The sequence below is a fragment of the Lissotriton vulgaris genome, chromosome 1_1, assembly GCF_964263255.1.
Source record: "Lissotriton vulgaris chromosome 1_1, aLisVul1.2, whole genome shotgun sequence".
NCBI lineage: Eukaryota > Metazoa > Chordata > Amphibia > Caudata > Salamandridae > Lissotriton > Lissotriton vulgaris.
In genome coordinates, this window is record NC_141685.1 from 118,111,903 (window position 1) to 118,134,274 (window position 22,372).

At 46.4% G+C, this 22,372-nt stretch overlaps 1 long non-coding RNA gene across 1 annotated transcript in view; it reads right to left on the reverse strand.

Moving 5' to 3' along the window:
- Positions 1–22,372, reverse strand: part of LOC147737695 (uncharacterized) — a 43,146-nt gene that overhangs the window by 7,938 nt on the left and 12,836 nt on the right. The window lies entirely within an intron of this gene.

Below are 22,372 nucleotides of genomic sequence, written 5' to 3' on the forward strand. Positions count from 1 at the left end.
AAACGCAGACATGCGGTTAGGCTCTACCAGGACATGTAGTAAACTATTCATTTATGTATATGTAGGATTAGATTGCATTGCAGGTTAATTCTTATTTCACTATTTTCCGCACACAACATACAACATAGGTTCCTCACATGCATACCCTGATGAAGGGAGAACCCCCAAAATGAATTGGGCAGACTAAATTTGAATTTACTTGAGGAACAGTGGATTTTGAAACTGATTCTATTAGAATAAATATGCCTTAACTGGAATACAGGTGGATTTGCTTCCAAGGGAAGGAGACATTGATGCACTTTTACGGGTACAAGCTGTGGAGCAGGAGACACAGACCAGATCTAGTCTGGCGCTATATAAACAACTGTAGTCAAATACATCTACCTTCTGGCACACGATGAGTGGATTACAAAAAAACTACAATAATGAATGAAAAATACACGGCATGCATAGACAAGGTTTGCTATGTAACCTCTGGACTCCTGTAAACCTAAACAAACACCAGTAATCAGACACTAGGGACATCACCTGAAGCTCCTAAGATTCTCCTTTTGTTTGGTATCTTGTTTTTGGAAGGTGGGTTTTTAGAATAAGCTATTTTTGGTGTGTCTTCTTTTATTCCAGGATGGGGATTAGTTTTAGCATTGCCAGCTTTTATACTCTGCATACCAATGCAGTACGTAAAATGCAGCCTGCATACCACAATCCATGGCTGTATCCCATAAAACATTCTTACCTTTTAACAAAAAAGGACCCAAGACCTTCTGGACTTTATTCAGTTAACCAGACGCATCTCCCAGTCGATTGACATTAGTTATAGGACTCAGCGTTAAGGAACAGAAATGCCTCACAGTAGCCAACAATCTAGCACCTAAAAAAAGAGCGCAATAAAGGTGTCTGGTCTCTGTCGTAAGGATTGGTAGTTAAATGCCACTCTAGATTTTTACATAGTGACTTTTCCGGGCTCAGCTCTGTAGGATACCAAAGGGCGCGAGTCCTCTGTTTATTATTAGCATGCGTTCTAAAAGAAGCAATGTTATCAAAGGCAGAATTTAAAGCCTTACACTAGTCCGCTAAGGTGTGCTTTATGTCTTGTTCCTTTGAGGTTACAGAGAAATCCAATTTTTCAGCGATAGGAGTAATGCGCGGCCATTGTCAAGAGAGTCTTTTGCTCAGGTCTTGTTTCTCAGGCAACCCAGCTTTAGGTATTTGAAAGAAGAGTAATGAGTGGTCAGTCCACGTCAAAGGCATGGGCTTCACAAGTCAGTGCTGTAGAGGTGGTGAAGATTAATGTGTGGTCAGTCCACGTCAAAGGCATGGGCTTCACAAGTCAGTGCTGTAGAGGTGGTGAAGATTAATGTGTGGTCAGTCCACGTCAAAGGCATGGGGTTCACAAGTCAGTGCAGTAGAGGTGGTGAAGAGTAATGAGAGGTCAGTCCATGTCAAAGGCATGGGCTTCACAAGTCAGTGCAGTAGAGGTGGTGAAGAGTAAAGAGTGGTCAGTCCACATCAAAGGCATGGGCTTCACAAGTCAGTGCAGTAGACGTGGTGAAGATTAATGAGTGGTAAGTCCATGTCAAAGGCATGGGCTTCACAAGTCAGTGCAGTAGAGGTGGTGAAGAGTAAAGAGTGGTCAGTCCACGTCAAAGGCATGGGCTTCACAAGTCCGTGCAGTAGAGGTGGTGAAGATTAATGAGTGGTCCGTCCACGTCAAAGGCATGGGCTTCACAAGTCAGTGCAGTGGAGGTGGTGAAGATTAATGAGTGGTCCGTCCACGTCAAAGGCATGGGCTTCACAAGTTAGTGCAGTAGAGGTGGTGAAGAGTAATAAGTGGTCAGTCCATGTCAAAGGCATGGGCTTCACACGTTAGTGCAGTAGAGGTGGTGAAGATTGATGAGTGGTCAGTCCACGTCAAAGGCATGGGCGTCACAAGTCAGTGCAGTAGAGTTGGTGAAGAGTAATGAGTGGTCAGTCCATGTCAAAGGCATGGGCTTCACAAGTCAGTGCAGTAGAGGTGGTGAAGAGTAATGAGTGGTCAGTCCACATCAAAGGCATGGGCTTCACAAGTCAGTGCAGTAGAGGTGGTGAAGAGTAATGAGTGGTCAGTCCACGTCAAAGGCATGGGCTTCACAAGTCAGTGCAGTAGAGGTGGTGAAGATTAATGAGTGGTCAGTCCACGTCAAGGCATGGGCTTCACAAGTCAGTGCAGTAGAGGTGGTGAAGAGTAATGAGAGGTCAGTCCACTTCAAAGTCATGGGTTTCACAAGTTAGTGCAGTAGAGGTGGTGAAGATTAAGTCCAAGATTATGGCCCGCCGAGTGAGTAGGGCCTGTAATCTTATGTTGCAGTCCTCAAGTCTTTAAGTCTGATAACAGTTTTGCTACTTCCATATCTAAAAAATCTTCTACACGATAATTAAAATCCCCAAGCAGGAGAAATGTTTGTGATGACTACACATAAGTCGCTAAATAAAATAGTCAGGTTCCAAACAACTAGTCTGCTAATTTGCCCCTACAGCTCCTGATGTGGGGCTTGAAAGACTTACTCTGCTCAATCGGGGAAGTCCTCTTGCAGACCGGGATATCAAAAAGATACAAAACATAAAGATGGTATATACAATAAAAACAGAAGCAGCCAAGTTTTTGTCTTTAAGAGTATTAAGAAGTACTAACGCTCTGTTATCACTTGCCTGAAAGATCCGCTGTGTATTCCTTATATATTTCTCTGAGAGAAAGCACGAGTGACTGAGCGAAAGGGCTATAGATTTGTTACCACAATTCCTGGAGGGAGACGGGGTAGTCATGTTTGGTAGCTGCCAAAACCATTTTCTACTTTTCTAGGTTTAGGGATGCTTATAGTTTTGTTGCTTGCTTTTGCATTATTTTTCTGCTTTATTGAGTGTGTTATACTCATTTTTTTCCTGCACTTGTACTTTGAGGGGCTGTTCCTGCCCGGGGGCCATTTTGTTCAGCCACACTCTCCCTCTGGGAAGCGCTCTAGTCGCTGCAAGCGTCCTGCCTAACCCCTACTCAATGGCCCCAGATCAGATGCGTGCAGCTCGCTTAATCTTCCCAATGGCCCCCAGCGCCGGGTTGCCTCCAGGTAGCTGTGCGGTTTACATATACTGGATTTACTAGTTGCTATTTATTTTACGCAACGTTTCTTACTGAAACATGGCTGCACATGAGCTCTGGCCCTGATGTAGCTGCAGCTTTACCTACTGGACCCTATTTTCTCCAGTTTATCCAACATTCAAAGCCCACCAGCTCTTCCCTTATGTTGGTCTGATCACTTTGCGTTCGGCTTGCGTTGCGAGATCTCAGTGGACTCACCTGTAGCCGCACCTAGCATCAGGAAACCAACTATGAACTGGGGATAACTGGACATTGAAGCTCTCAATAAGATTCTGTCTTCCAACGCTCCTATCACAAAACAAATGTCTGTCACTCTTTCGGGTGTCGTCCAAAAGTGGCTTTTACATGCCATTGATTGAATGAATGAATGAATGAATGAAATTGCAAAAACAACAAGTGATGGACCGAATGTGGATCAATGTCACACATTCCCCCAGTCAAAAGATCTGGGCCCAAATCCATCGTTTTTTTGCACTCCACACCACCCTGGGTTAGACAATGACGATATGCAAATCAGCTCTGACCCTGTTGCCCCATGGGAACAGTCCAGTCCGAACTACAAAAGCCATGTCCTTCCCAGAACGGAATCAAGCATATGTGGAGTGCAAAAAAACGATGGATTTGGGCCCAGATCTTTTGACTGGGGGAATGTGTGACATTGATCCACATTCGGTCCTTCACTTGTTGTTTTTGCAATTGCCGCCCTAAGTGCGCTGGGGATGCCCAGACGTGGGTCCCAGGCACTCCACACCACTTGGAGTCAAGCTAGCCGGGCTGATGAGAGGTGTTACCTCGAAACCGGTCCGGTCCTCGGATGCTTGATTCCGTTCTGGGAAGGACATGGCTTTTGTAGTTCGGACTGGACTGTTCCCATGGGGCAACAGGGTCAGAGCTGATTTGCATATCACCATTGTCTAACCCAGGGTGGTGTGGAGTGCAAAAAAACGATGGATTTGGGCCCAGATCTTTTGACTGGGGGAATGTGTGACATTGATCCACATTCGGACCATCACTTGTTGTTTTTGCAATTGCCGCCCTAAGTGCGCTGGGGATGCCCAGACGTGGGTCCCAGGCACTCCACACCACTTGGAGTCAAGCTAGCCGGGCTGATGAGAGGTGTTACCTCGAAACCGGTCCGGTCCTGGGATGCTTGATTCCGTTCTGGGAAGGACATGGCTTTTGTAGTTCGGACTGGACTGTTCCCATGGGGCAACAGGGTCAGAGCTGATTTGCATATCGCCATTGTCTAACCCAGGGTGGTGTGGAGTGCAAAAAAACGATGGATTTGGGCCCAGATCTTTTGACTGGGGGAATGTGTGACATTGATCCACATTCGGTCCATCACTTGTTGTTTTTGCAATTGCCGCCCTAAGTGCGCTGGGGATGCCCAGACGTGGGTCCCTGGCACTCCACACCACTTGGAGTCAAGCTAGCCGGGCTGATAAGAGGTGTTACCTCGAAACCGGTCCGGTCCTCGGATGCTTGATTCAGTTCTGGGAAGGACATGGCTTTTGTAGTTCGGACTGGACTGTTCCCATGGGGCAACAGGGTCAGAGCTGATTTGCATATCGCCATTGTCTAACCCAGGGTGGTGTGGAGTGCAAAAAAACGATGGATTTGGGCCCAGATCTTTTGACTGGGGGAATGTGTGACATTGATCCACATTCGGTCCATCACTTGTTGTTTTTGCAATTGCCGCCCTAAGTGCGCTGGGGATGCCCAGACGTGGGTCCCTGGCACTCCACACCACTTGGAGTCAAGCTAGCCGGGCTGATAAGAGGTGTTACCTCGAAACCGGTCCGGTCCTCGGATGCTTGATTCAGTTCTGGGAAGGACATGGCTTTTGTAGTTCGGACTGGACTGTTCCCATGGGGCAACAGGGTCAGAGCTGATTTGCATATCGCCATTGTCTAACCCAGGGTGGTGTGGAGTGCAAATAAACGATGGATTTGGGCCCAGATCTTTTGACTGGGGGAATGTGTGACATTGATCCACATTCGGTCCATCACTTGTTGTTTTTGCAATTGCCGCCCTGAGTGCGCTGGGGATGCCCAGACGTGGGTCCCAGGCACTCCACACCACTTGGAGTCAAGCTAGCCGGGCTGATGAGAGGTGTTACCTCGAAACCGGTCCAGTCCTCGGATGCTTGATTCCGTTCTGGGAAGGACATGGCTTTTGTAGTTCGGACTGGACTGTTCCCATGGGGCAACAGGGTCAGAGCTGATTTGCATATCACCATTGTCTAACCCAGGGTGGTGTGGAGTGCAAAAAAATGATGGATTTGGGCCCAGATCTTTTGACTGGGGGAATGTGTGACATTGATCCACATTCGGTCCATCACTTGTTGTTTGTGAATGAATGAAATGGCATTTGTAACGCGCAACTATGCCCATTGGGCGTCAAGGCGCCTAACTCAAATAACTAGCTGTCAGCAGTCAGAAACAGTGCTTACTGGTATGCTTTAATGAAAAACCAAGTTTTCAACGCTTTCCTAAAGAGGTCGAGTGAAGGCAATGATTTGATCTCAAGGGGAAGTGTGTTCCACATCTGGGGTGCAAGAATGGAAAAGGCCTTGCTCCCCCAGCTAGCCTTCTTAGCACGAGGGATTACCAGTTGGTTAAGCTCCCTTGAGCGTAAGCATCTGTTCGGGACATACCTAGTGAGTAAGGATCCAAGGGCATCTGCCGGATCTGCCATCAAAGCACTGTATGTGAGGCAAAGAAGTTTAAACATAATCCTTGAGGGAATAGGGAGCCAATGGAGATTCTTCCTCGCCAAGGTCATAGAGGACAGCCAAGGCAGGGCAAGGGCAAAACGCGACGCCGCATTTTGTACAACCTGCAGGCGCTGCAGAAGGCCCTTGTTGGCCCCGGCGTAGAGTGAATTACAATAGTCGAGCCTTGAGCCGACAAGAGCGATCACAACCTGCTTACGTGCCTGTGGGGAAAGATAGTGGACAATTCTTTTCAGAGTCCTGATGACAGCCCAACAGGTGGCCACCGTCCTATTGACCTGGAGTTCCATAGAAAGCCGGATGTCAAAGATGACACCAAGGTTCCTGGCAGATTGTGTAGGAGTGGGGCAGATGCCTAGAGATGGAGGCCACCACTCACCTGACCACATGCACTGGTCTTTGCCGAAGACCAGGACCTCTGTCTTGTCCCCGTTCAACTTTAGGGAGTTGGAAATCATCCACTCTGCAACAAGTTGCATGCAGGACCTAAAGTTTGACGCGGCGACATTCACAGAGTGGGTCAGGGATACCATAATCTGCGTGTCGTCGGCATACGACACTACCTCCATCCCCTGGGATCTTACTAGTCTTGCAAGGGGGGCCACGTAGATGTTGAACAGGGTCGGACTCAATGCCGACCCCTGTGGCACCCCACATTGCAAAGACTTGGCTGGGAAGAGGTACTCTCCTAGCATAACACGCTGCTCTCGTTGATGTAAGAAGGAGCTCAGGAGACTGAGGGCCGGTCCTTCTACCCCTGCCTCCCTTAACCTAGATGTTAAAGTGGAGGGAGACAGGGTATTGAATGCTGCTGTAAGGTCCAGCAGCACCAGCACGGTGGTTTGACCCAGATCAACTTTCCTGCGGATGTTATCCATGACTTTGGTCAAAGCAGACTCCGTGCTATGCAGCTTTCTAAAGCCATGTTGGGACCCGTCCAAAAAGCCTGAAGCATCAAGGAAGTTGATACCTGTCTTCCACCCTCTATTAAGAAGGTGAACAGCCACCGCCCCCGGCCCCTTGGTTCACTGAGAATTTAAAAACAGAGAAAATCAAATGCAAAGCTTTGGAAGGACGCTGAAGGAGGAACTATGCACCCGACAACAAACTCGCATATAAAAGGGAAAAAAGAGAACACCACACTCTCTGTAAGTCAGCGCGTGCTGAATATGTCTCCTCGACCATCTCTAGTGCGCTGAATTGTTCCAAAACATTATTTAAAATGGTCAAAGAACTTTCTGGATGGGAAACTCAATCTACTCCCCCTTCCCTGAATGGTTTTCAATGTGAAGACGTAGAGAAATTCTTCCTCCATAAAGTGGAGAAAATGTACTCTGAAATGAAGGGCATAAAACCAGGTACCCCACATCAGCAAGCACCTACATCCCCTTAAGCAGCCAGAACCATCTCTCACAGAGACAACAGGATAGCTGAATCCACTAATAAACTGGAAATGTGGGCTCCATTAGATATGAACTCCCTTATACGACTCATAGCCAGTATTAAATCTGGCTCACCCTGTGACCCTCTTCCGATCTCGTGCTCCAGCAGCTTGAGTCGCTTTCACTCACATTAATCATGGAACTCTTGAATGCCTCCTTACAGGAGGCAATGGTTCCCCCAGAGTGGAAACACGCAATAGTGCTTCCTCTTCTGAAGAAGGCTAACTACCGGCCTATTTTATTGATCCCTGCAAAAAGAACAATGGATGGAGAGAATGCAGAACAATGTCATAGATTCACCCCAGTACAGCGATCTGGGCCTAAATCCATCGTTTTTTTCCTCACCATCCCATTCCAGTTTGGACCCAGCCATATGGAAATCAGTCTTGACCCTGCACCCAATGGGAACAGTCTAGCCCGAACTGCAAGGCCAGGTCCTCCCTGGAATGGAAACAAGCATCCTAGGACCGGTGTCGGGCTTTCAACCCTCATCAGCCAGGATAGCTTGACTTCAGTGGCATGGAGAGCACGGGACCCACGTCTGGGCATACCTGTCCCACTCGGGTGACAAATGGAAAAACAATTCATGGACATAATGCAGAACAATATCATACATTTAAAATAGTACAACGATCTGGGCCTAAATCCATAGTTTTTTTGCTCACCATGCCATTCCAGCTTGGATCCAGCAATATGCAAATCAGTATTGACCCTGCACCCAATGGGAAAAGTCGAGCCCGAACTGCCAGGCCAGGTCCTCCCTGGAATGGAAACAAGCATCCTAGGACCGGTGTCAGGCTTTCAACCCTCATCAGCCAGGATAGCTTGACTCCACTGGCATGGAGAGCACGGGAGCCACGTCTGGGCATACCTGTCCCACTCGGGTGACAAATGGAAAAACAATTCATGGACATAATGCAGAACAATATCATACATTTAAAATAGTACAACGATCTGGGCCTAAATCCATAGTTTTTTTGCTCACCATGCCATTCCAGCTTGGATCCAGCAATATGCAAATCAGTCTTTACCCTGCTTCCAATGGGAAAAGTCCAGCCCGAACTGCCAGGACTGGTCCTTCCTGGAATGGAAACAAGCATCCTAGGACTGGTGTCGAGCTTTCAGCCCTCATCAGCCAGAATAGCTTGACTCCAGTGGCATGGAAAGCACGGGACCCACGTCTCGGTATACCCGTCACACTCGGGGTGACAAATGCAAAAAGAACAATTGATGGACAGAATGCAGAACAATGTCACACATTCACCCCAGTACAGCGATCTGGCCCTAAATCTATTGTTTTTTAATCACCATGCAATTCCTGTTTGGACCCAGCCATATGTAAATTTGTCTTGACCCTGCAACCAATGGGAACAGTCCAGCCCGAACTGCCAGGTCGGTCTTCCCTGTACTGGAAACAAGCATCCATCAGCCAGGATAGCTTGACTCCAGTGGCATGGAGAGCAAGGGACCAATGTTTGGGCATACCCGTCCCACTTGGGGTGACAAATGCAAAAAGAACAATTGATGGACAGAATGCATAACAATGTCTTACATTCACCCCAGTACAGCAATCTATGCCTAAATCCATCTGTTTTTTTTGCTCACCAACCCATTCCAGTTTAGATCCAGCCATATGCAAATCAGTCTTGACCCTGCACCCAATGGGAACAGTCCCGTTCTAAATTCCGTCCATCAATTGTGTGTCTTTTGCTTTCTCGCCCTAAGTGCGCCGGTAGTATGCCTAGACGTGGGTCCCGGGCTCAATGTGCCACTGGAATCAAGCTATCCTGGCTGTTGGGTGTTGAAAGTCCAAAACCGGTCCTAGGATGCTTGTTTCCGGTCCAGGGAGGACCTGGCTTGGCCTCCCATGAGGCACAGGGTCAAGACTGATTTGCATATGGCCAGGTCTAAACTAGGGTGGCATGGTGAGCAAAAGAATGATGGATTTAACCCAGATCTCTTGACTGGGGGTGAATGTTTTGATTTGTTCTGCATTCCGTCCATCAATTGTGTGTCTTTGTTTTTTATTTCATTGCTCCTGGCCTTCTTGAAAATCACAGAAAGACACATTAATTCACAGCTATCTCAGTTTGTCGAGTCACAACATTTTGTACACTCATCTCAGTCGGGCTTTAGAGCCAGCTTTTCAACTGAAACTGCCCTTCTTGGAGTTACGGAAAGGCTGCAACACCGTTTAGATTCTGGAGACACGATGGCCCTCATATTACTTGATTTGAGAGCAGCTTTCGACACGGTGTCTCACACTGTGTTAGTGAAAGCCTTGCGATCTTTGGGTGTTATCAGGCCGGCACTCAACTGGCTTATCTCTTTTCTCACCGACTGAACGTTCCAGGTCTTCGCCCCCCAATGGCCAGTTCTGTTACTCATTCCTCTCCCTGCGGGGAACCCTATGGCTCCATTCTTAGCCCTTTGTTATTTAACGTGAGTGTCAGACCTCTGGCTGACATTGCAGAGGAGGCGGGCTGACCCTGTTCTCCTATGCTGACGACATCCAGATAGTCTTCTCTCTCTCTATGGAGAGGGTGTCTGAGACATCTGCTCTCCAGATGGGGTTTAGTAAAATTGCATACTGGATTCAGGCCAATTTTCTCAAACTCAATGGAGAGAAAACTAAGGTCCTGATTCTGGGGAAGAATAAAGATCTTTGGGGTCCCCAAAACTGGCTTACTGAAATGGGTGTTCTTCCTCAGCCCTACCGCCAAGAACGCAATTTAGATTTTGATAAGAATAGCCCGGGCTGTTTTCAGCCAGAGTAACAAAGCTAGTAAAAGATTTTAATGACCAGGTATTGTCCTGTGTCGATGACCTATATCTGACGGATGATGACCTCTTGGAACATCTGACAAGAGTAAATCGCATAATTCTTGAGTTTGCTCACATGGGCTACAAATAATTTTAGAAAATTAAAGATTGCCCACCTCAATATCCTTTTTCTGCGCTGGAGAGATGGCTATGTCTCTCCTCAGCACCGGAGCGAGGGATCACTCTAGCTTTATCCACAGCTCACAATGACTCTGGTTAAAGGCAAATACAGAACCGTGACTGGCGCCTAGACTCTGAAAAAATCAGAGAACGCTACATGTGGTAGAAATATGCTCTGACTACTGAAATAACTCAATGACTAACACCGAGGCATGCACCCCTCTACCCATGAAGCTGAGCCGGGTTACAAGGTGCCAAGTGCTCAGATGAGGCGCTGTGTTGGACATAAGTCGTGAAGTCTCCCCTCCCCCACGTTTCCGTCTCCCTTTCCTTGGCGATACAGAGCCAGGCTTGCCCAATTTAAATCCCAAATATACTTCTTTTTACATAATTATATTTTCATTTTATATAATGAAAACGTAGCTGAAATAACAGCTGTACTTCCCTTGATAACTCATCCCCGATTCTCCTGCACGAAGAAGCATGATCACAGTGCACGCACTCTTCAGCAATCACCATCACTGGGAAGAGATCGGCTCAACCAATCAGCACATGCTCTTCAGCCATCACTGTGAAGAGTTCGGCTCAACAAATCAGCATGCTTAGAATGCTGCCACTAATACTGTTATTTGCCTGCATTATAGGCCCTGTGAGAGTGAGAAGCATGGACATCGACCGGAAAGAAGAGTGTGCCTATCTGGGTGTGGTATGATGAGGGAGAAAGGATATAAACTTGTTTTTAACATGCAGTCTGGCATTAATAGTTGTTAATTGTCTGTCCCCTCGTTGCATTCCCTCGCCTTTCGCTCTTTCACTTAACAACAGTTAACATCCTTTGCAGGGCGTTAATCTTGTTTGTTAACGCCCTCAGAAGCAGGCGATAAGGCTTAAGGGATAAACTGTGATAAAAGCAAATCGAAAGTCCTCCCAAGAGGCTTGATACTATAGTCGGTTCTTTTATGCCGTACGGCACACTCATTCAGACATTCAATGTACACTTATGTCACTCGAGCCTTCAGTCATTCCAAGGGGCCCTCGAAGGTAAGCTTTGTATCGCTTCTACATGGTACAGGAATGTATGCCAATCATTTCTTGGGTATTTAAAAGAGACAACGTTTCAGAGGGTTAGGTGATTCTTGTCACACCTACACACCCATATCTAGGTGCTTCCAGGCGCTACAGCAGGGTCCAGTTATTTTATTTAGCCCTTAATACTGGCCTTCAGACAACAGTTCTCTGCATTCTGACAAATAAAGAAGCTAACACACAGGGAATAAACACCAATTTTTGCTAGATACTCCCAATCCTATTTTAACTCACCACTGTCCATCTACACAATTCTGGCCCCACACCTGCACTTCACCATACGGCTTTTGGATAAAAGATCACCAGTAAAGTGCCCCTTTTTAGGGAGCCCGTCTGTGATTTTGCCATTAGAGGACCGGCATAACTCTACTTCTTGGATACTGTGACAGGGCCCCCGTTTATGCTGGACCTCCCACTCCCTCATGAGTGGAAAAAGCCTTAAAGTCCCTCCTTTTTGTATACAGTTCTTTGCACGGCTAAACCCCGTGGGATTTATTTTCGTGGGTACGATTTGGTCTGTCCCCCTCAAATTTGGATTACACACCATATATTTGAGTGGTCACCCTCCAAGTGAGGGTGTATTTTATTCACCCAAACTAGACCCTCCCAACCAGGCAATGGAAGGCCAGGTTTTCAGTTATGGTGAAGACTAAGCAGTAGTGGGCCTCGACAGTGATGGCGCAACTGGAAGCCAATCGGAAGATTGGCAATCACTATCAGACATGAAGAGGGAATGGGTTAAAAATCACCTTAAATGATTTTTATATAATGCTGGAGCCTGGGCGACAGCCCATTTTCTGGCATATGCGTATTTTTTATGTATTAGAACATGATTTGAGAAGGCTGGCATAATGATCTCTTCGCCATGTGGGCACTCCCTGACAAATTCAGGTGGCCAGTCTTTTTCAGCTAGAAGAATGTCATAACCCTTAGAGAGCTTCTCCCAAAAGAGTGCTTTTATTTTCCTCGTTATGTCCCCCTCAATCCGGAGCGTTATTTCATATAACTTATGGGGTACACTAACCCAAGTGTCAGCAGTTTCAACTTGAATGTATCCATTCAAGTCCACTGTCTCCAGATGAACCTTCAGGATTTTGCGAGCTATGGTGACTGCTGCTGCGCTGTCTAGCATTGTCTGAGCCCACTCCCCGTTCTTGAGTTGTGTCCTCAAGATCCTCGGCATGTCTGATTTTTAGACCTGCTACCTTCTTTTTGGTGAATTGAGTTTTATTTTTCTGAACGTGTTGATCGTCTTTGGACTTCACGCGTTCTTCCTTGTGTTCTGACCGTCCTCTTCTTTCTTTCCGATTTCTGTGAGGAAGTCTGAAAGGTACGAGAGGAACGTGTATCAGTATCTTGATATCCATCAGGTTTTCTCAAATTATCCCTATTCCTGAGGTTATACCTCTTTTCAGAGGGCTCCTTTTGAGGAGAACTACCTCTAGACTGAGAACGCTTCTCTTTAAGAAGTGTCTGTTTAGTGTTTTCCCACTTCTTTTTAGGAGTAGTGAGATTATTTTTAATAAAGACTTTTTCAGGATTTTCAGTCAGTTCAGGTTTTCCTGGTTTACCACCCAAACTGTCTCTGCCTAACTCTTCATATGAATTTTTAAATGATTCATATGGTTGCTCAGTAATATAACGTTCTTTTAGTTTTTGGCAGATTGCCAAGGATGCTGCTTCACCTTTAAATGTAGCTAATAATATAGCCGAGACCTGTGTGAAATCTTTTAGTAATTTCATACCAAGATTTAAGGCAGGTTCTGGTCCGTATTCATTTTGAATCTGTTTCAGGACGTCTGGTATCACTGCCATAGACGGAACGCCATGTGTTTTTGTGTAGATTGCAGCAAAGACTGTACCCCAAGTGTCCCAGTCCTCCAGGTATGGTGCGATCCCTGTTGGTAAACAGATTGTTAGAATCCTGTGTTTCTCATGAGGTGTACTATTGGGAAATAATGCCTCAATTTGAGTAATTCTTTGAGCTAATTCTGAAATCAAAGCCTACACTCCCAGTAGAGAGCTTCGCTCTTCCTCCCAGTCTCTTCTTTCTGTACTTCGATTTAGGAAGATCAAATCGGGGGGCATGAAGTTTCTGTCCTCGCCCCTACCTTTTGGAACACCCTTCCTTTCACCATTAGGTCTGCTGTCTCTTGCTCCGAGTTCCACAGGGCGCTCAAGACTTTTCTTTTCTTACAAGCCTTCTCGCCCTAGCATCTGCACTTCTGCCCTCTAGGGTCTGCATCCCCAGCACCAAGAAACCGCCTGGTAGCCGTGCGCTTAGCAAGTATTTTAACTTCAACTTCAACTTTAACCATAATGGAATTTGTTCCCTTTTTGTGGGTATTTTACCAATGACTGATTGTATAGTCTGTGGTGTAATTTTGTTTGTGTTCCCCTGGTGTGGGATGTGCTGTGGAATCCTTATAGCAGGTTGGACTGTTAAAGTCTGCATGATATATTGAACCAATTGTCTATATATTTTGATTAACTGTTTTAGCTGAACTAATAGTTCTGGACCTGTCATTTCTTCAATGTCAGGATGTGGTGTATAGCTGGATGCACAGGGGCAGCGAGGGGAACAGAAGAGAAAACCGGGCAGAGACACGGGGCAGCGAGGGGTACAGAAGGAAAGACCGGGCAGAGAGAGCACGGGGACAGCGAGGGGAACAGAGGGAAGAAAAAGGGGCACAGACCACGTACAGGCAGCAGGGGAAGACAGACAACAGCAGTCACAGACACAACAATGAAAATACAGGCAATACAATAAAAGCAATAAAGCATTGAAAGGCACATGTGTATAGGTTAACGTTACTTGGCAGGCAGGTAAAAATAGATCCAGCCAGGATCAGCAGTAGGATTTTCGTGCTGCTGTCTGATTGCTCACTTTCCACTTCTTGGGTTAATTATGTGTGCTGTCAAGCTTTCATATTCAGACATATCAAGCTCTTATTCTGTGTAACCCTTGCAGTTTGTTGTTGGCAAGGGACGGGGCAGTGGGCATCCTAACAGGAGAGGGTCATGTCAGGTGCCACGCGGGGCCTCTCTGAAATATGCCTTAACTGCACTGCTCGTCCCTTGGTGGTAAAATGTTGTTCTGCTGTCTGTGACTAAAGATTATGTCTAACGGGGTTTATGGTAATTGGCATAGCATTGTTCCATGATCTCACTGAAACAATAAGCCTCCAGTGCAGATACCTTCCTGCCATCTCTTGCACCTCCATGATGAACTCCTAATATAGACCTTGAATTTGCTCTGTACACTGGACTTATCACTTTGTGAACTATCTTGTTAGAATTTTCACAATATTCGTTGCTCCTTGGGGCATGTCTTTATTATAAATAGGGCTCCCGGTTTTATGGTATTTATTTTTTTGCCATTTCCGTCTGTATTTATCTGTATTTATTTTTGGGGCATTTTTTCTGTATTTATCCACATTTATTTTTGCCACACGCAAAAAACGATGCTACAACTAGTATTTTTCCACATTTATTTAAATTGAAAACACAGCAGAAATAAAATGCCTTTCTACACTTGAAGTTGAAGGCATTGAGTAAACTTAGTGCTGCACTACTTCTATAATATACAAGAAATGCATTGTGTGTCCCTCTCTTGCTCTGGATTAAAGTAAGTCCAGGCCCCCAAAAATGTGTTTTGGGTGACAACACCTTCACAGACAAGGTTCTGAAAGTACTGCAGGGGTGAGGGGGAACCAGGTCGGGACCTTAGTTCAACAGGTGAAGTGTACTCTTAGGCAGATGTGACACGTTTCCCATGGACTTGAAAGTAATGGGGAGCTGATGAGGCGCCATTAGTGCTTGAGCCTTTGAACGTCTATATGAAAATAGGTGGATGGAAGATAAAAGCAGTGCTTTGTGAGGCTCTGTGTTTGCAATGCATTGAGCCCACTTGTTAGGCCCAATGTTTGCTGGCCAGATCAAAAGTGCTGTTGGGTCCTATACCACTGGACGGGGGCTGCTCAGTCGCGAGAGATTAACCCCTTCCACACTCATGACGAGCTGGGCTCGTCATGGTGTAGCCTCCTCATACACTGATGACGAGCCCAGCTCGTCATAAAACAATGAAAATAGCAATTTCCCAGCACAGGAGGGGAATTGCCTTAGCAGCCATGGGGTTAAGCTATTGGCATTGTAACTGACAATGCCTTTCATTTATCTTTTTTTAAAACAACACATAAATAAAAGGCATTGCTTGTTTCACTTGTATCTCTTCCAGTACCTTTTCTGTCAGTATGTTGACGTACTTCAGACACTTTCTCTTAACTCTCCTTGGGTGAGTATATATACAGACTGGAAGCATACATTTGGCCAACATCCTAACAGGAGTGCATTTCTGGACATGTTATATTTATACATTTTTAATGAACAGGTTCTCTTGCCACAGAAGGAATTGTCAGAGAATTTGCAACAAGGGCCTTTATGTTGAAATAAGTTTAGGAAAGATGATGGAATGTGCTTTGTACTAAAATCTGTACAAACAGCGTGTGACTTCATTTCTCTCAAGCCTCCCTTTGATGATCTGTCAGTAGCCTGTAAACATTGTTAACCCTGCAAAAACATGTTTCTTCTGAAAGTATTGGGTTTGTCCAATATGTTTAAAATATTGTCACTATTTTCTTGAGTTGGTTCTGAGAAGTCCACTTCCAAAAGATTTGAAGCAGTCGGGAAGCCTCCATTGCTTGGTATGTCAGAGGACACTGCCCAATACCCCCCCCCTCCTCCAGTTCCGGTCAAGACGCGCCTTTGGTGGGACCCTATGGGCAGTGAAGCGCCATAGGAGAAAGAAAAAACTAATGAAACTTCTGCTGTATCCTACCCACCAGTCGCAGGCTCCCTCGTGACGTGACTGACTCTGCACCAGCCCTACCGCATGGCTATAGTTCTCAGGCCTTTCCGGCCCCGGAGGTGAGCGCCCTGGACAGCAAGGTGTGCCCGTCCTGTGTCCAGCAGCCGGAGGGGCGCTAGGACCAGGGAGGCCTCCCTCCCGCTCTGTTCTGCAGGACTGAGCAGGAGGAGAGGGATGGAGCTTAAACAGGCGGCTCAGCTGTGGCTGTGAGAGCCGGCCGGAGAGAAGCGAGGGCGGGGGCGGAGCAGCCATCAGCTGCCTACAGAGCCCGGTGAACAGACACACATACAGCCAGGACAGTGTATCCATCACCGAGCGGCCCCCTCCCTGCCACACGCCAGGATCGCTCTCCCCATCACAAAGGAGGCTGCCTTCTCTCACACACCAGGACCCCCCCTTCACCATCACCCAGGAGGCTGCCTGCTCTCACACACCAGGACCCCCCTTCACCATCACCCAGGATATGTGTGGTGGTGAGAACCCCCAGAGAATGAATACATTGGTGTCACGTTACAGCTGTGATAGGCCCCAGGAGTTAAAATTTTATTGGTGCCAGCTCGCACTTCACACTTCTCTTTGGAACTCCGCGGGATGCAAACGCCCATCCCCACCCTCGGCACAGGCTGAGGACAGCCCATTGTCATTCTGACTGCAGACGATTATCACATTTAGAATGACAATGCCTTTACTCACTTGGCAATAGTAGATTGTAGCAGAGGAGCTTAACGTGCGCCCAAGGTGTGCTTCCTCACTGCTGATTAGCACATGCCAGAAGGTGACCTTATCCATGAAGTTTTACTCGTATTTTTCCGTTTCTAAATATAAATGCAGACAATGGAAAAATAGTTTTCCGTCTGTATTTATGTGTATAAATCCGTAAAAACGGAAAACCGGGAGCCCTAATTATAAAATGCTTCATAATTGTATAATATTTTAGACCTTCTTAAACTGTGAATAGGTAAAAATGCTAATAATTCACAATCATTCAACCTGTTGCTGTAAGGAAGGGTCAACACTCCAAGGCTCTGGAATCAGAATGTAGAGGTGCTGCTATGGCTGAGAGCAGGAGACTTGTACCACTAAATAATACACTGCTGTATTCATACATGTCCATGCCAATAGACCCAATTCAGGGTGTCTCCCTCTTGAAATTTCCTCTGCTTCAAAAGGCTTTTTTAAAAAGAAATTTTAATTGTACAAATTGTTTGGGTGTCCCCGGCTTCCAGTAGTGATTCAGTGGGGGTCCTCAGGAGTCAAAAGTTTGGGAACCACTGGTGTAGACCATGTTGCTGCCTTGCATATGTCCTCTAGTGGTATATTTCCTAAGAAAGCCATAGAGGCTCCTATTTTGCGAGTGGAGTTCGCTCTAGGAGGAACTGTTAGTGTACGTTTAGCCTTTATATAGCATATTTTTATACACTTTACAATCCACCATGCAATCTCGCCTTTAGAGATGGGGTTGCCTTTGTGCGGAGGAGAGAAAGCGACAAACAGTTGTTTCATTTTTTGAAATGATTTAGTCCTCTCGATATAGTAGAGTAGAGCTCTTTTAACATCTAGGCTGTGTAAAGCCCTTTCTGCTACCGAGTCTGGGTTTTGGAAAAACACAGGTAGCTCGACAGACTGATTGAGGTGAAAAGGAGTGACAACTTTTGGGAGAAATTTTGGATTAGACCTAAGAACCACTTTGTTAGGATGTATTTGAAAAAATGGTTCTTGTATAGTGAAAGCTTGTATTTCACTTACTCCTCTGAGAGAGGTGATAGCAACAAGGAAAGCAGTTTTCCATGTTAGGAATTGCAGCTCGCATCTATTTAGGGGCTCAAAAGGGGGTCCCATAAGTCTGGTAAGGACAACATTTAGGTTCCACACAGGAGAAGGAGGCAACCTGGGTGGGATTATCCTTTTAAAGCCTTCCATGAATGCTTTAATCGCGGGAACTCTGAAGAGAGAAAGATGTTGCCTGTTCTGTAAACAAGCTGCAATTGCTGCAAGGTGCAGGCGTATGGAAGAATATGTCAAATTAGACCTTTGTAGATGTAGAAGGTAACAAATAATATTCTGGATGGAAGCATCCAGGGTGTCAATTTGATTATTTGTGCAATAAATTGCGAATCTTTTCCATTTAGCAGCGTAACACGCTCTGGTAGTGGGTTTCCTGGCTTCTTTAATAATGTCCATACAGTCTGGTGGTAGATTTAAATAACCAAACTCTAAGACTTCAGGAGCCAGATCGCTAGATTCAGTTAGTGCGGGTATGGGTGTCTGATTTCACCATGGTTCTGTGTTAACAGAGATGGAGTGAGCCGCAACTTTTGGTGTGGAACTAGAGAGTTCCAGCGGCGTGGTGAACAACGGTTGGCGTGCCCACGTGGGAGCTACAAGGATTAGTTTGAGAGACTGTTGTTTGAGCTTGCGCACCACTAATGAAATTAGTGGGAGAGGCGGAAAAGCGTACGCAAATCTGCCTGACCAGTTCATCCATATCGCATTGCCTTCGGACAGTGGGTGTGGAAACCTGGCGGCGAAGGCTGGGCATTTTGCATTTTCTTGGGTGGCAAACAGGTCTATGTGTGGATGACCCAACTGTTGGAAGAATGGCTGAAGAACTTGTGGATGCAATTCCCATTCGTGAATCTGTTATGACTGCCAACTCATCAGATCTGCTATCTGATTGTGAACTCCTGGAAGGTGTTCCGCTAACAGATGTATGTTTTGAGGAATAACCCATCTTCAAATGTCTTGTGCAAGCTGGGACAGTTTCAGAGAGTGTGTCCCCCCTGTTTTTGAATATAGTACATGGCTGTCATATTGTTCGTCCGGATAAGGACAGCCTTGCTTTGCACGTGAAGTTGGAAGGACTTGAGTGCTAGGAATATTGCTAGCAGCTCGAGATGGTTGATATGGAGTAGCCGCTGTTGAGCGGTCCATTGACCCTGAGTGGTATGATGTAGGAGATGGGCTCCCCATCCTATGAGGGATGCGTCTGTTGTGAGCACTACTTGTGTAACTGGCTCTAGGAATGGCCGCCCCTTTGTCAGGTTTTTGGTGTTCCACCACTGCAGAGAGCGATGTGTGCGGCTGTCCAACAACACCAGGTCTGCTAGATGACAGTGAACTTGGTTCCACTGTTGTGCTAGACACTCTTGTAACGGACGCATTTGCAATCTTGCGTGTGGAACTATGAAGATGCAAGATGCCATCATGCCTATGAGTTTCATGAACACTCTGGCTGGGAGAGACTGTTGGTGTTGAAAAACAGCAACTAAGTTTTGAATGCTCTGTATCCTGGCTGGACTGGGATAAGCTAGAGCTGTAGGCGTGTCTATTGTAGCCCCTAGATTCTGATGTACGTGCGAAGGCTCTAGGTGCGACTTGGTGTAGTTTATTGTAAACCCTAAGTTGTGCAACATTTGGATCGTCTGATGTGTGTGTGTAACACACTGACTGGCCGATTTGGCTTTTATGAGCCAATCGTCTAGATAAGGGAAGACATGGATCTGTTGTCTTCGCAGAGGTGCTGCTACGACTGCTAGGCACTTCGTGAATACTCTTGGTGCCGTCGTCACCCCAAATGGAAGGACTGTGAACTGATAGTGTTGTCCTTCCAGTACAAACCCTAGATATTTCCTGTGAGCAGTATGTATAGGGATGTGAACGTAGGCGTCTTTCAGATCTAGTGTAGCAAGGAAGTCTCCCTGTTGCAGCAGTGGAAGCACTTGTTGCAGAGTGATCATATGAAAATGATCTGATTGTATGTAATGGTCGAGGGGCCTGAGGTCTAGAATCGGTCTCAGGGTCCCGTCTTTCTTGGGAATTAGAAAGTGCAGCGAGTAAACCCCAGCCCCTTGTTCCTGTAAAGGAACTAACTGAATCGCACCCTTCTGTAGAAGGGACAGGACCGCTTGCTGAAGCAGAGCTAGATGATCTGTAGACATTGGACGCTGTCTGGGAGGTATGTGTGGAGGGGTTGCTGTAAGTTCTAGGCAGTAGCCATGTTGGATAATCTGTCTTACCCACTTGTCTGTTGTAATGGAGTTCCAGACAGGCAGGAACTGTGTTAGTCTGCCCCCTACAGGAGTGGAATGCTGCGGCGGGAGCGTAGGGAAGTCATTGCTTAGGGGCGGAAGAGGCTCGAGTGTTGTTATTACCTCTACCTCTGCCTTTGGTATTATTGCCTCTGTATCCTCCTCTATAGTAACTCTTGTTGGAAGAGGTTTGTGTCTTGAAAGGCGTGTTAATGTCCGTTCCAATTTGTTTGGAGCCGCCTCTGTAAAAGGAGTGACGAAAGGAACCTCGAGCAGGGGTAGACTGTTAAGCCCCCATAGACTTGGCAGTGTCTGTGTCTTTTTTCATTTTTTCAAGGGTAGTGTCTACCTCTGGGCTGAATATTTGGTTTTGATTAAAAGGCTGGTTCAAAATGGTGGGTTGTACTTCTTGTTTGAACCCTGAGATGTGTAGCCAAGCATGTCTCCTAATAACGACACTGGTATTAATAGCCCTAGATGCTGTATCTGCGGCATCTAGTGCGCATTTGATGGAAGCGTTAGATATTAACTTCCCTTCCTGTATGAGGTCAGTAGCTTGATCTTTGTACTGATCTGGGAGGTGCTCAAGCAATTTCTCCAATTGGTCGTAGTGAGCCTGATCATAATGAGAGAGGAGGGCTTGCGTATTAGCTATGCGCCATATATTGGAAGCCTGCGCAGCTATTCTCTTGCCTGACGCATCAATAATTTTGGATTCTTTGGCAGGCAGGGGGGCTTCACCAGAAGTCTGAGAATTGGCCCTTTTACGTGCGTTGGACTAAGGAGTCTAGTGGTAGGTGTCCTTTAATATAGACTGGGTCTGAGGGTGCAGGTCTATATTTCTTTTCAAACCTGGGGTATAAAATTCTGGTACGCACAGGATCTTTAAAGACCTCAGTAGCATGTTTAACCACTCCTTTGATCATGGGAAGAATTTGAGCGGATCTCTGAGACTGCTCAAAAGTAGTTAAGAGAAAATCTTCCTCAATGGTTTCACAATGCATGGAGACGCCATGGTATGTAGCAGCTCTGTTTATCAGCTGTCCAAAACCAATAGTATCCTCAGGAGGAGAAGGTTTAGATGGGTATGAGGGTGTCTCAGGGACATCAGGTTAATTTGCAGGGTATGGAAAGTCCCACCCAGACGCAGGTTTTGTGTATGGAAATTCCACGTGCCCTCGCCTACAGGGTATGCAGTGTCTCCTTCCCCGTCCCCTCCACCCAAATCATATTCATCATCATTCTGTGGAGAATGTGGTGACAATGGAGACTGTATAGGAGAGGTTTGAAGTGAAATATAGGGAGGAGCGGGAGAAGGAGGAGAGACAGGAAAGGAAAAGTGCATTGGAGAGGTTGCACAGTCCTCCTTTTTGGCAGGAACCACAGGTGTAGGTGGTGTAGCTGCAGGTCTCTTCTTAAGGGGTGTGGCACCAACATGACCGGTTTTCGGGTCGATAAAGATCTTTTTCTGTTGAGGATCTGGTTGAAAAAGGTCCTCTTGAGGCACAACCTTCTTGGGCGTTGATTTTTTTGGAGCCGGCGTAGGTTGTCTAGTGTCCTTAGCCTTGGAAGGTATTAGAGCGTTCTGTGGCTTAGGTTTCGGCGCTGAAGGCGTTGTTTTTGGCTTGGAAGGCATGTTCGAGGGCTTGGATGCCTCAGAATCAGCACAAAAACAACAGAGCCCCTGCACTGGAGAGAAGCAGTAATTTCTAGGTGATTTACAGTTTCAAATGAGAGAAATAAACTTAGCACATCAATCTTAAGTAGGTCGACCAATTGATACAATAATAAAGTTCAAAAGAAGTAGAGTTCTTGGTGTATAACACCGGTTTAATGTTCCTCTGTACTGGCCAACACGTGTTTCATCGCAGGGAACAGACTGCGAATCTTCAGGGCCTCATAAGCTATGGAACGAAAAAGAGTGATTTGGCCACTCGGATGGAAAACCGATGTGTAGAGAAATAAGCGTTACTCGCGTGGTTGGCAGTCTCTCATTAGTGTTCAAATGGAGGCCAAAACCGGGAGGAGAAGATTTAGCGCAGTAGCGCTTGACAACATAGACAGGCGGATACACCTGACTAACCGCATTCCCCCTCCTGTAGTTCCCGGCGCCGTGTTTCAAAAGACGGTCTGCCTCAG